A 13,187-nucleotide genomic window follows, 5' to 3' on the forward strand; every position below is an offset into this window, starting at 1 on the left:
CGGAGAATAGTGTGGTTGCTTTGACCGGGAACTGGGGAAAGATGGAGCCGGCCTTCTGGGTTCAGCTGTACCTCAATCAGACTGGAACCAGCGATTTGGAGAATCAAACTCCTCGAGCTGTAGATACACCTTAAGCTAAGTAGTGGGTAGGGTGAGTGGGCAAGTGCTGATGGTGAAAAGTTTAGGAAGTTAAAGACAAAGGCCAAAATGACAGTGTAGAATAGTAAAATGGGTAATGGGTAATGGTAGCCAAATTCTGTCAGAAAGATATGGACATATAAACATGTCAGTACTAGAGTCAGAACAGGAGGAAAAAATGGCCAAAGAACAAAACTAAGGGCTGTTGAATCTATGCAGCATTTATAATTAGATATATTAGTGACATAAATGGAACTTTTATAATAGATTGATTACAGACTGACCACAGTTGAAAATTCTGCACTATAGGAACCTTAATGTTCAGAAGTCATAGGCAAGATGAGAAAGAAAGGGTACCCTTGTTCTTAAAAAGAATGGAATTAAGACACTAAAGGAAAAAAAATCATAATTCTGAAAGTCAAGAAGGAAAATCAGTTTAGAAGGATCCAAGTAGCAAGCAAATATTTGTACATGTTGCCCTAAAATAGTAGTCATGGTATTATACCATAATATAATATATTACATTATATAATTTAGGAATTGAGATGTGCCTATGACATATTAATCTTCATATAGGTAACCTAATAGAGCAATTCATTGATTGTGTAAAGATGGTAGACTTGATGAATATATTGAGAAACCAACTATGAAAGAGGCAAATTTAAATCAAATATTCTAAAATAGGAAGGGGTTAATCAGCTATCTGATGACGAATAAACTCTTCTCGGGATTCTAGTCACATGCAGGTATTGATTTTAACCAACATTTCGATGACAAACTTCGCCATCTTCATCAGGAATTATGTCTGGTCATGTCTAGTTCGATGGTATATATTCCCCTGCCAACCGTCTCTCCTGATTGGTTAATCCTCAACTAAACAGTTTTCTGCTGTCCCAATTTGTTTACAATCAAATTCTATTCCTTACTTAGAGCGAGACCTTCATCTTTATTAAAATTCTTACTCTCCAGTCTTATTTTAAAGTCTTCCTTCAAAACAAAGTAAGACAGTGGAAATTTGATTGGTTGAGGACTACCAATCAGGAGGGACTCACAGTGGGGGGTGGGGGTATCGACACCACTGGACTAGACGTGTGCAGGCATCAACCCTAATGAAGGTGATGAAGTTTGTCATCGCAACGTTGGTTAAAATAGATACCTGCACCTGGTTGGAAGCCGGAGAAGAGTTTAATTATCATATACTCCGGGAAAGCACTAGATCCTTTCTGATTATCTGATAGGTTAGAACACTTAGAGCAGAGTGACAAAAAACCTAAAATTTTATGCAATAGGTTTGCCAATAATAAAACAATAGCTAATGTTTTACTAGTAATAGACATATTCCCTTTAAAGGCAAAACTTCCAGCACGGAATGTGTGGCTATCAAGGAAAATCTGGTAACTGTTTTAGATGAGAGGAAAACACGTATGGTATTGCCAAAGAAAACAGCACGCCAAAGGATTGGGGTACAGCAAAGGAGAACTAAGGCTTTGATAAGGGAAAAGAAAGTGAAATGCAAGAGTGGTATAGTGAGTAACATAAACACAGACAGTAAAAAGCTTCCACAGATTTGTAAAAGGAAAGGGTATTTTCATGTGGCTCCTTTTATAAAACAAAAAGCAGAGAAATTAAACTATAATTATATACACATCATGAAGAAACATTGTGGAGAATCAGAGGTCAAGTGCAATTGAGATGCTTGAAGAAATTGATAAGCATTATAAGATTAGTACTGTAAAAATTAATGAGACTGAATGCTGATATCTCTCTCAAACCAAAATGACTTAAATCCTAGAGTTTAGAAGGTGATAGCTATGGAAACAGTGGAGGTATGAATTATCATATCCCAGAATTCCAAAGATTATGGGACTGTTCCCACCGATGAGGGATTTGTTACCTTACACTTATAAAAAAGGGATAAAGTACATTAGCTGGCCTGCCTTCAGCAACAGAGAAATGCTGGAGTCTATTATGAGTGGAGTAGTATAGTAATGGGATGAGCATAGGCAATGTGGATTTATAAATAATAGAATAGAACATAGGATTGGAAGAAAACACTAACACTGATAAAGAATTAGTTAATGGATTGATTCCTGTGATGGTAGCTTTGTCTTTCAAGAAGAACTTAGAAAACTATGCTTGTATTTTCTTAAATTTAGAAACTTGAGAGAAAATCTCATTGTGATGTAAAAAGTTCTTATGGGGCTAACAAGAGAGTGACATTTCCTTGGCAAAGGTGTGTAGACAAGAGGCCACCGACTCAGACATAGGAGTCCAACTCTCTGGTTAAATTTCTTCACCCTAGACGATAAGAAATTTTTGAAACTCTTTACCTCGAAGTCTAGGCAATCAGTTGATGAGTACATTCAAGACAGTGATCAACTAATTTTTAGACAACAAGGGAATCATGGAATTAGGGTTAGTGAAGGAAAGTTGCATAAAGGTAAATGATCAACCATTATTTTATTGATTGGTAGAGCAGGCACGAGAAGTCAATGGCCTACTCCTGCTTCAATTTATGATGTTCTTATCTGTATCTGCTTACTGGCCACCTAAGAAGTTAATGAGGAGGGTGACGGGAAAATTATTATAAGAAATAAATCAGAGGGATTTATTGGAGGAATTCCAAAGCTGCACATCTGAAAGCTTGGCTGTGAGTAGTGGTGATAAGAAAATCAGGAATGCCAGATTGGAGGAGTGCTGTTATCTCAGTAAGTAGGTGGAAGATAATAGTAATGCAGTTGAAACCTCTGGAAAGGAGGATGGAAATGTAGAAATTATTGCTCTTCAGCTTAACATCACCTGAGGAGCAGAGTGGTTAATGAAAAGTTAGGACCTGCTGGCCTACAGGAGGTAATTGGATAAGAGCAGTTAGTGTCAAAAACTGGAATAATTTGCAGATCTTTTTTTTTTTGCCAGTTTTACGTAATGACAGCTGATCAAATGTGCAAGAACAGACCCATATATTTTTTGAAATGTAGCACGAAAAATCTGTCTCCAAGGATACTGTACATTGAAATATTTTCTCTGGAAAAATTCCACCAGGGATGTACTCTGGGCTACAAAAATAAATCAGAGGAAAGAGTTGGGTTATAGTGTGTAAAAACAACTGTTAATTGCACTGTGCCATGGAGTTCATGAAAACAGGCACACTCCTGTGTGGAGAACAGTCTGCTCTGCTCTACCATGTATCAGCCAAAACTACTTCCTTCCTCTGACTGACATACACCCTGTCCTTGTATATCTACATATGGCAAGGTAAAACTTCTTAGCTTATTAAAATTCCATTTGAAGTAACTATAGTACAGCAGGGATACCAATTTCTCAAAATCATTCAGCTACTCAACAAGAAATAAATTAATGTTGGTATCTTGAATGCTTCTGGACTGGCTGGACCTCTCTTTTGTGCCGAGATTGATCAGGAATGCTCATTTACAAATTTATACACTACAACTTACTGAAGGTGTTTTAAAGTTGCATAATGTAGAAGGGCATTTCATTGACACAAAAGGAAAGGTGCATTATTAAATAAGAAGAAATTAAATTCCCATATCCCCTCCTGTTTACAAAAGCTATGTATCCTAATGGTCACTGCAAGAGTAGCTGAGGCCTAGGAAGCAATTTGCCAGTTCCTTCAGGACTGGCCTGGATAGTCGTTAAATTTCCTGGACAAGTGTGAGAATCAGATAAAAATCTTTATTATTTCCCTCACTTTTCTTTGAATGCTTTAATTATAAAAGTATTGGAGGGGTGTGAAATGGCTCTTTGTCTGTGCAGGGCAGTTGGAGGGAACAATCATGTGATCAAGCTTTCAGGAATTCGTCAAGAGTTGGCCTGTACTAGTAATTCCTTTTTTTTTGCAATGAGTCGCTCAATTCAAATTATCCAGCAATTAATTTTTTTTTAGTACAGAATCTGAATCTGTTTTGGCTTAATTGTGATGATTTCAAATTTCTCAATAGCTTTATGTTTAGATGACAAACTAACACAACAAAGATTTACTAAAATTGTGCGGAAATCTTTTTAAGATTTAAATAAATGCATCCCTACATTATCTTTGGCAAAATATGTCACATGATCTGTTCTTAAAAGGGCTTGATTTTGGCACATGGCATGTACCAAAACATGAAAAATATTTACACTCATTGTGAAGGATTTCCACATTTTGTGGAACTTTAGACAAATAAGTCCTCTCAAAACAGGCAATCACATGAAAGTTGGTTTTATTTAGTCCCAATAATGTACCTCAACTACTGTTCCCCAATATCAGCAGTAGCATGTTGGCATATTTCCATTTCACGCAATGGATATCTTGAGGTCTCTCTGGTTATGAGAGCCAATTAATGTTAAGTAGGATTTGGAGGTCTCTGCTTACTGGGAATTTAAGTGAGATACTTCACATGAGACCCTTGGTCAATATTTTGAGGAAACTTTTTATCCAACGTTCCAGGCAGCACTTAAACCCCAGGCAAGTCCAAGTTGATCTAATTAACTGGAGCAACAAACAATCTGCTGGAGTAACTCCCAACATCTGTGGGAGGAATGAAATCATCAATGTTTGAGGTCAAAGCCCTGCAACTATTTATTTCCTCCTGTTCTTCCAGCAGCTCGTTTGTCGCTCCAGATTCCAGCATCTGCAGTCTTTCGTCCCTCTCTAATAATTGTTGGGGAGGTGTCTTAAGTTTAAAGGGGGTACAGTGATTGAGAGCTTCATCTAGTGAGTGAGGAGCAGCTAATTCTTAGTGGTAAAAACCCACAGATGGGATAGCGCATCTTTGATGATGTGATTCAATATATTTAAATGAGATTCAAAAGAGGAACATAATTATAGGCCTCCACTGACTCTGCTACAGTTTCTGATTACTTAAATGACAAAAATATTAAATTAAAAACACAGCTTTACAGTCTCTGCTGAATGCTATTTTTTTAATAAAACTAATAAGGTAAGAATTTCTTTGAGGAGATTTGAAATTATCATGATAGCCTCCACTACCACATTGACCCCACTGCCTGGAGAATGACTGAAGGTTGCTTTACGAAAGAGTTTTGAGTCTTAATGTTCTGCAGCCAGAAGGACTTGATTTATTCCAACAATTCCTCACTTTGTAGCACTGATGAGGACTCTCTTCAAAATATAAATTGATTCCAGACGAGTTCAAAGATGCCAATCATATTAATATTGAACACTGAGATCGCCTCTCTAAATCAGTGTTGTTTTAGGGTGAATCTGCCAGCATTCCCATGAACCTCAGATAACCCTACAGGAAGAGAAGCATCTGTTGCTGAAGTATTGGGTGTCAACTCCAATTGTACAGACTGTATACTTGGCAGATTCATCAACTGATTTCTAACTCTGTCACTTCACTGGCAGTCAAACAGCCCTTTACCTTATCACTAACATTTTGACAGCAAATATATAAACTAATTAAAGGGGAATTATTACTGTGAAAAAGGATCTAGTGCTTTCCCGGCGTAACTGATGAATAAACTCTTCTCAGGCTTCCAGCTGGGTATGGGTATTGATTAACCAACATTTCAATGACAAACTCTGCCATCTTCATCAGAGATGATGCCTAGGCACATCTAGTCCAGTGGTATAAGAATTTTCACAAAGACGAAGGTCTCACTTTAAGTAAGAACTGGAATATGATTGAAAGCAAACTGGGACAGCAGAAACCTAACTAGTTAAGGACTAACCAATCAAGAGGTACAGATGACGGGAGTTGAGTATACATACCACAGGACTAGATGTGCCTAGTCATCTGATGAAGATGGTGGAGTTTGTCATCGAAACATCATTTAAAATCAATACCTGCATGTGGATGAAAGCTCATGAAGAGTTTATTTGAATTGCTAATCAAAGTTCAAAGTAAAATTTGTTATCAGAGTACATATGTGCCATGACATACAACTCTTGAGTCTGTTTTTCCTGCGGGCATCCTCAGCAAATCTATAGAACAGTAAATGTAAACAGGATCAACAAACAGCAAATGGTGCAAATGGAAATATAGATGAATAGCAGTAAATAACAAGAGCATGAAATAACAAGACAAAGAGTCCTTAAAGTGAGACCATCAGTTGTGGGAACACCAAAAGTAGAATGAGTGTAGTTATCTACTTTTGTTCATGCGCCTGATGGTTGAGGGGTAGTAACTGTTCTTGAACCTGCTGGTGTGATTCCTGAGGCACCTGTAACTTCTACCTGATGGCAGCAGCAAGAAAAGAGCACGGCCTGGGTGGTGAGGATCTTTGATGGTGGATGCTGCTTTTCTACAGCAGTGTTTCATGTAAGTGCTCAATGGTTGGGAGGGATTGATCTGTGATGTACTGGGGCGAATCCACCACCTTTTGTAGGATTTTCCGCTCAAAGGCATTGGTGTTCCCATACCAGGCTGCAGCACAGCCAGTCAGCACACTTTCCACCACACATCTATAGAAGTCTGCTGAGGTTTTTGATGACATGCTGAACCTCTGCAGACTCTGATGGAAGTAGAGGCATTGTTGTGCTTAATTTGCAATTATATTTATATGATTGTGTACTTATGAAATTTCTTCTTGAGTTTCTATTGAAGAGATTAACAGTAAGTCGCTGTAGAGCAAATCTGAATTGTTGGTGATCTCACATGAAAGCCAAACATTCATGTCAGACCTAGCCACAGCCAGGTGAATGGGTCATTAGCTCACACCTCAGATGGTATGGTCAGAATTTGATTCCAGGGAATGAAGTTGAATCATAAATCATTATGTACCTGGTCATTAAATGACCAACAGGACGTCGGTTTCATTTCAGTTTTGGCTGTCTGTGCCTTTACTTGAACTGAGTCCCATTATGCTGCTGAAACTCATTAGCATTAGTTAAACAATGCCTTGCTTTTAAAATTCTCAGCCTTACGTTCAAATACTACCATGGCAGAGCTCCTCAAAACTCTGATCCTATTACTGTCAGCTAAGCCTCTGAGATTTGAGTTCCTCATTTCTGGGCTCTTGGCTATTCCTGACCTTACTTGTTCCACCATTTGACGTTGTACCTTCAGCTCCAAGATGTTAATTCCTCCCCTCCCAAACCTACCTGCCTCTCCTTTCTCCATTAAGCTACTCCTTAAAATCCATCTCTTTGATCATGTCACCGGCCTGAATATTTATAAATAAGGCTCTAAGTTAAATTTTGCTTATAACGTGCCTGTAAAGCACCTTGGGATACTTTGATATGCTAAAAAGTGGTTTATAAATACAAGTTGTTGCTCAGCAACAGATTTTGAATCAAAAAGGTATAATGTGACAGCGATAAAATGAAGGGCTGTATTGATTGCGCTGTTAGTAGGTAATGTCACCGTGCATTTATGAATGTTGTAAGGATTATGTTAAAATGAGAATAACTGAAGTCCTGTTCTGGTAATTTTCTTGTTATTAATTTTCCTCAGATCTGTTCAGAGTTGCTACTTAACTGTTAATCAGTGGGATAATTTGCAGTATTTTCTGGCCAAGTTTGTGGACATTAAAAAGATAGATGGAAGGGCAGGTGGTGTTGAGGAAGCAGGGAGTCTACAAAAGGATTTAGACTAGGAGAGTAGGCAAAGAAATGGCAGATTGAAGATAGTAGGGAAGCATATGGCCGTGCACTTTGGTAGAAGGAATAAAGGTGTTGTCCATTTTCTAAATAGGGAGCAAATTCAGAAATCAGAGGTTCAAAGGGACTTGGGAATCCTCATGCAGGTTTCCCTGATATTTAACTTGCAGATTGAGTCAGTAGAAAGGAAAATAAATGCAATATTGGCATTCATTTCGAAAGGACTAGAATAGAAAAGCAAGGAAGTGATGCTAAGGCTACATAAGACATTGGTCAGGCTGCACTTATTTGGGCACATTATCTAAGAAAGCATATGCTGGGGTTGGAGAGGGTCAAGAGGAGGTTCACGAGAATGATCTTGGGAATGAAAAGGTTAGCGTATGAAGAGTGTTTGATGGCTCTGGAGCTGTACTCACTGGACTTTAGAAGCATGAGGGGATTCTCATTGAAACTGATGGAATATTGAAATGACTGGACTTGAAGAAGATGTTTCCTTTAGTGGGGGAGTCTATGACCAGAGGGAACAGCCTCAGAAGGATATCTCTTTTGAACAGAGATGAGGAAGAACTCTTTAGCCAGAGGGTGGTGAATCTGTGTAATTTGTCACAGCAGGCAGTTGTGGAGGCCAAGTAATTGGATATATTTAAGTAGAGGTTGATAGGTCATTGATTAGTAAGTGTGTCAAAGGATATGGGGAGAAGGCTGGAGAATGGGGTTGAGGAGAAAAATAAGTCATCCATGAGAGAAAGGTGGAACAGACTAAATGGGCCAAATGGCCCAACTCTGCTCCTATGTCTTGTGGTCTTATGGTTTGCAGAGTGACATTCAGAGTGTTGGGCCTAGCTATATGAAGGCAAGGCAACCAATGGTAGAGCAACGAAGCAGGGCTGTGCAGAATGGAAGCAACACAGGCATGAACATAAACGATGTTGTTACATCATGAACAAGAGACAACATGTTTACTGGCTTGTACCAAACCGTTTAAATTGTGACAAGCTTATCCCAGAGTGTAACTGCAATGTTTGCAATTGGTGCTGCTTGCAAAAAAGATGTTAATGAAATGTGCTCAGCAGTAACCTCTCCTATACAGATACTGTACTGTAGAGTAATCTGCTTGGGAATTTTTCCAGATTTATTCAAAGCATGTACATGTGCAGGAAAAAAATCTGGTAGTAGACACCTGGTGCACTAATCTTAAGCTAAACAGTATACCGAAAAGGAAGATAGAAAGAAATAACTTGCATCTGGAGAGCAGTTTTTATAAGTCTAGGACATCACAATGTGCTTTGAGCCCATTGAAGCACTCTTTTAAACACCCTCATACTCATGGAAAGGCGTGCATCAAGTGGCCTTTCACAAGATCCCATGCACAGGAAATAATCAATCCACAACATGCTGGTGGAACGCAGCAGGCCAGGCAGCGTCTATAGGAAGAAGTACAGTCAACTTTTGGGTGGTTGAAGCTAAGAGCTGGAAAGGTGATTTCCCCCCCCCCCTCCCTTTTTGTTTTCTCTCTGCCCATCACTCCTTGTCTGTCCTCCATCTCCCTCTGGTGCTCCCCTCCCCCTTTCTTTCTCCCTAGGCCTCCCGTCCCATGATCCTTTCCCTTCTCCAGCTCTGTATCCCTTTTGCCAATCACCTTTCCAGCTCTTAGCTTCACCCCACCCCCTGCTGTCTTCTATCATTTCGGATTTCCCCCTCTCCCTCCTACTTTCAAATCTCTTACTATTTCTTCTTTCAGTTAGTCCTGATAAAGGATCTCGGCCCGAAATGTCGACTGTACTTCTTCCTAAAGATGCTGCCTGGCCTGCTGTGTTCCACCAGCATTTTGTGTGTGTTGCTTGAATTTCCAGCATCTGCAGATTTCCTTGTGTTTGTGAAAATAATAGATCATCTGGTTGGTAAAGTTGGAGTAAGATAATTATTGTTTAGATTATGTAGCTAATGCCCCTATACTTCAATATTGTGCCATGGGATCTTTATGTTTCACTAGTTTAACATCTGAAATATGACAATCCATACAATACACAATGGCTCAGTATCACTTTGTCTTTAGCTCTCTGCAGTGTTACTTAAACCCACACAAGCCAAAAGAGCCATCTTCTGAAACACGACAGATAGTTAAACTCCTCTGTCAGAAAGGAGTTACTGAAAAAGTGTCAATCTTATGTGCTAATTTATTTGTTCTGCCTCTCCAAATACTTGTACTGCGGTGCAGTTATAATTAATTTTATTTTATCATGACTTAAATGTCAGTGATTTTGTAGCTGCTGTGGGCTGAATATTTCTCCAGAGACAGCATTACAAAACCAACAGAGCTGTATTGGTTAGTTGTCACATTCCATTACGCCCAGCAACTCCCGAGTGTAGGACTGACTGTAGCTGAACACTGCCAGGGTTGGATGTTAGATGGCCAGTAGGATATGGTCTGTTTCGTGCTGCCAACCCAAGACAAATTTCTCTCAATGACTTTCAAAGGATAAGATCCTTTCATTGGCAGAGATTTATCCTCCAGCTCTGCAGTACCATTCTGCACCAGAGTGGGTGAGTTGTAAATCAGGAATGACGTACTCCTGGTTACAGTGGGGATTCACTGAAACAGTCTATGCACTGGAAGGAAAAGTCCCTATTAAAGATATATATATATAATTCTCATCAGAGTTGCAAATCTCCAAATTCTTCAGAGGAAAAATAATAAACACCCTCAGTTTTTTCTGCTGTTAGTGAAACATACCTTTTCTGAACACAATGCTTTATTTACTGAATTGATTATATAAACTTAAAAGTTTTATAATTTAAAAGATGAATTTCAGTGCTGCTGTTGGCGGTATTGTCTGAAATACTAATGTGATAGAGGAGTATGGTAGAAATGATGCAACCCACTCTCTATTACAAATAAGAAGGCTGAGAGATCACAGCATGGTTGGCACACAGTGATCCTCACAGTCGAACTATCTTCAAAGTGCAGGCATTAATAAAGGAGCGATAAGATGTACAGTATGCTAATTTATTTTGAATTTTACCTTAAGTTTAGTAATCAAAACTACTGATTTGCTTGAAGATTTGAGTGTTTCAGCTAAAGCTTACAGTTTCAGGCAAGGATATGAACTATATTTCCCTGAGTGAGGCTGTATAGTCGTGATGCGGGAACTTGCTCGGGAAATCTTTTCAGTTGAGAATAAGATGGCATATGTATGGACTAGTACTGTTTGACTGCCTAAAAGGGTGGAGGGGGGTGTGAATGACCAGAGCATGGCCTATACATGCAAAGTACCTTCTGCCTTCAGAGTGTGAGTTTTGGTAAATAGGAAGAGACAGAATACAGAGACTTTTTAAAACCAGAAATAAAAGAATTGCAGGTGTATCAGATCGGCTGAGCTGGATTGGATGTTGTGCACTGATCCGGAGGTGATAAGAGAGTTTAAGGTTAAGGAACCCTTAGGGAACAGTGATCACAATATGATCGAGTTCACTTCGAGATTTGAGAGGGAAAAAATAAAGTGCAATGTGTCAGTTATTTCAGTGGAATAAAGGAAATTACAATGGCATGAGAGGGGAACTGGCCTAAGTTGACTGGAAAGGGATGCTAGCAGGAAAGATAGCAGAGCAGCAATGACTGCAGTTTCTGCAAAAAATGAGAGAAGTGCAAGACAGATATATTCCAAATAAGAAAAAAATTTCAAAGGGAAGAAGGACGCTACCGTGGCTGACAAGTGAAGTCAGAGCCAAAGTTAAAGCAAAAGAGAGGGCATACAAGGAAGCCAGAGCTAGTGGGAAGATAGAGAATTGGGAAGCTTTTAAAAACTTGCAGAAGGAAACTAAGAAGGTCACTAGGAAGGAAAAGATGAATTATGAGAGGAAGCTGGCGACTAATATCAAAGAAGATACTAAAAGCTTTTTTAAGTATATAAAGGTTGAGGGTTGAGGGTAGATATAGGACCAATACAAAATGATGCTGGAGATATTGTAATGAAAGATGCAGAAATGACAGGGGAACTGAATGCGTATTTTGCATCAGTCTTCACAGTGGAAGACGTCTGCAGTATACCGGACATTCAAGAGTGTCAGGGAAGTGAACTTTGTGAAATTAAAATTTCGATTGAGAAGGTGCTCAGGAAACTGAATGGTCTGAGGGTGGCTAAATCTCCTGGACCTGATGGAACGCACCCTTGGGTTCTGAAGGAAGTAGCTGGAGAGACTGTGGAGGCTTTAACAATGATCGTTCAAGAATCGATATATTCTGGCATTGTACCGGATGACTGGAAAATTGCAAATGATACTCTGCTATTTAAGAAGGGTGGGAGGCAGCAGAAAGGAAACTATAGACCTGTTAGCCTGACATCAGTGGTTGGGAAGTAGTTGGAATCGATGTTTGGGATGAGATTACGGAGTACCTGGAGGCACATGACAAGATAGGCCAAATCCTGCCTGACAAACATACTGCAAATCTTTGAGGAAATTACAAGCAGGGTAGACAAAGGAGATGCAGTAGACGTGGTGTACTTGGATTTTCAGAAGACCTTTGACAAGGTGCCGCACATGAGGCTACTTAGCAAGATACGAGCCCATGGAATTACAGGGAAGTTACTAGCATGGGTGGAGCATTGGCTGGTCAGTAGAAAACAGAGAGTGGAAAGAAAGGGTTCCTATTCTGGCTGGTTGCTGGTTGCCGGTTACCAGTGGAGTTCCACAAGGGTCAGTGTTGGGATTGCTGCTTTTTATGCTGTATGTCAATGATTTGGACTACAGTATTAATAGATTTGTGGCTAAGTTTGCCGATGATACAAAGATAGGTGGAGTAGTGGGTAGTATTGAGGAAACAGAGAGCTTGCAGAGAGACTTCGATAGTTTAGGAGAATGACAAAGAAGTGGCAAATGAAATACAATGTTGGAAAGTGTATGGTCATGCACTTCGGTGGAAGAAATAAACGGGCAGACTATTATCTGGATAGGGAGAGAATTCAAAATGCAGAGATGCAAAGGGACTTGGGAGTCCTCATGCAAGATACCCTAAAGGTTAACCTCCAGGCTGAGTCAGTTGTGAAGAAGGCGAATGCAATGTTGGCATTTATTTCTAGAGGTATAGAATATAAGAGCAGGGATGTGATGTTGAGGCTCTACAAGGCACTCATGAGACCACACTTGGAGTACTGTGTGCAGTTTTGGGCTCCTAATTTTAGAATGAATACACTGACATTGGAAAGGGTTCAGAGAAGGTTCACGAAAATGATTCCAATAATGAAAGGGTTACCGTATGAGAAATGTCTGGCAGCTCTTGGGCTGTATTCCTTGGAATTCAGGAGAATGAGGGGTGATCTCATAGAAACATTCTGAATGTTAAAAGGCCTGAACAGATTAGATATGGCAAAGTTATTTCCCATGGTAGTGGAGTCTGGGACAAAAGGCACAACTTCAAGATTGAAGGATCTCCTTTTAGAACTGAGATGTGGAGAAATTACTTTAGTTTAGGGTGGTAAATCTGTGG

At 39.5% G+C, this 13,187-nt stretch overlaps 2 protein-coding genes across 10 annotated transcripts in view; one reads left to right on the top strand and one right to left on the bottom strand.

The window, feature by feature from the left end:
• The window catches only part of LOC132399255 (uncharacterized protein C7orf50 homolog), a 393,915-nt gene that overhangs the window by 48,976 nt on the left and 331,752 nt on the right, over positions 1-13,187 (bottom strand). The gene's annotated exons all lie outside the window — the stretch shown is intronic.
• Positions 1-13,187, top strand: part of LOC132399254 (probable G-protein coupled receptor 146) — a 167,846-nt gene that overhangs the window by 13,298 nt on the left and 141,361 nt on the right. The window lies entirely within an intron of this gene.

The sequence above is a fragment of the Hypanus sabinus genome, chromosome 9, assembly GCF_030144855.1.
Source record: "Hypanus sabinus isolate sHypSab1 chromosome 9, sHypSab1.hap1, whole genome shotgun sequence".
In the NCBI taxonomy this organism is placed as follows: Eukaryota; Metazoa; Chordata; class Chondrichthyes; order Myliobatiformes; family Dasyatidae; genus Hypanus; species Hypanus sabinus.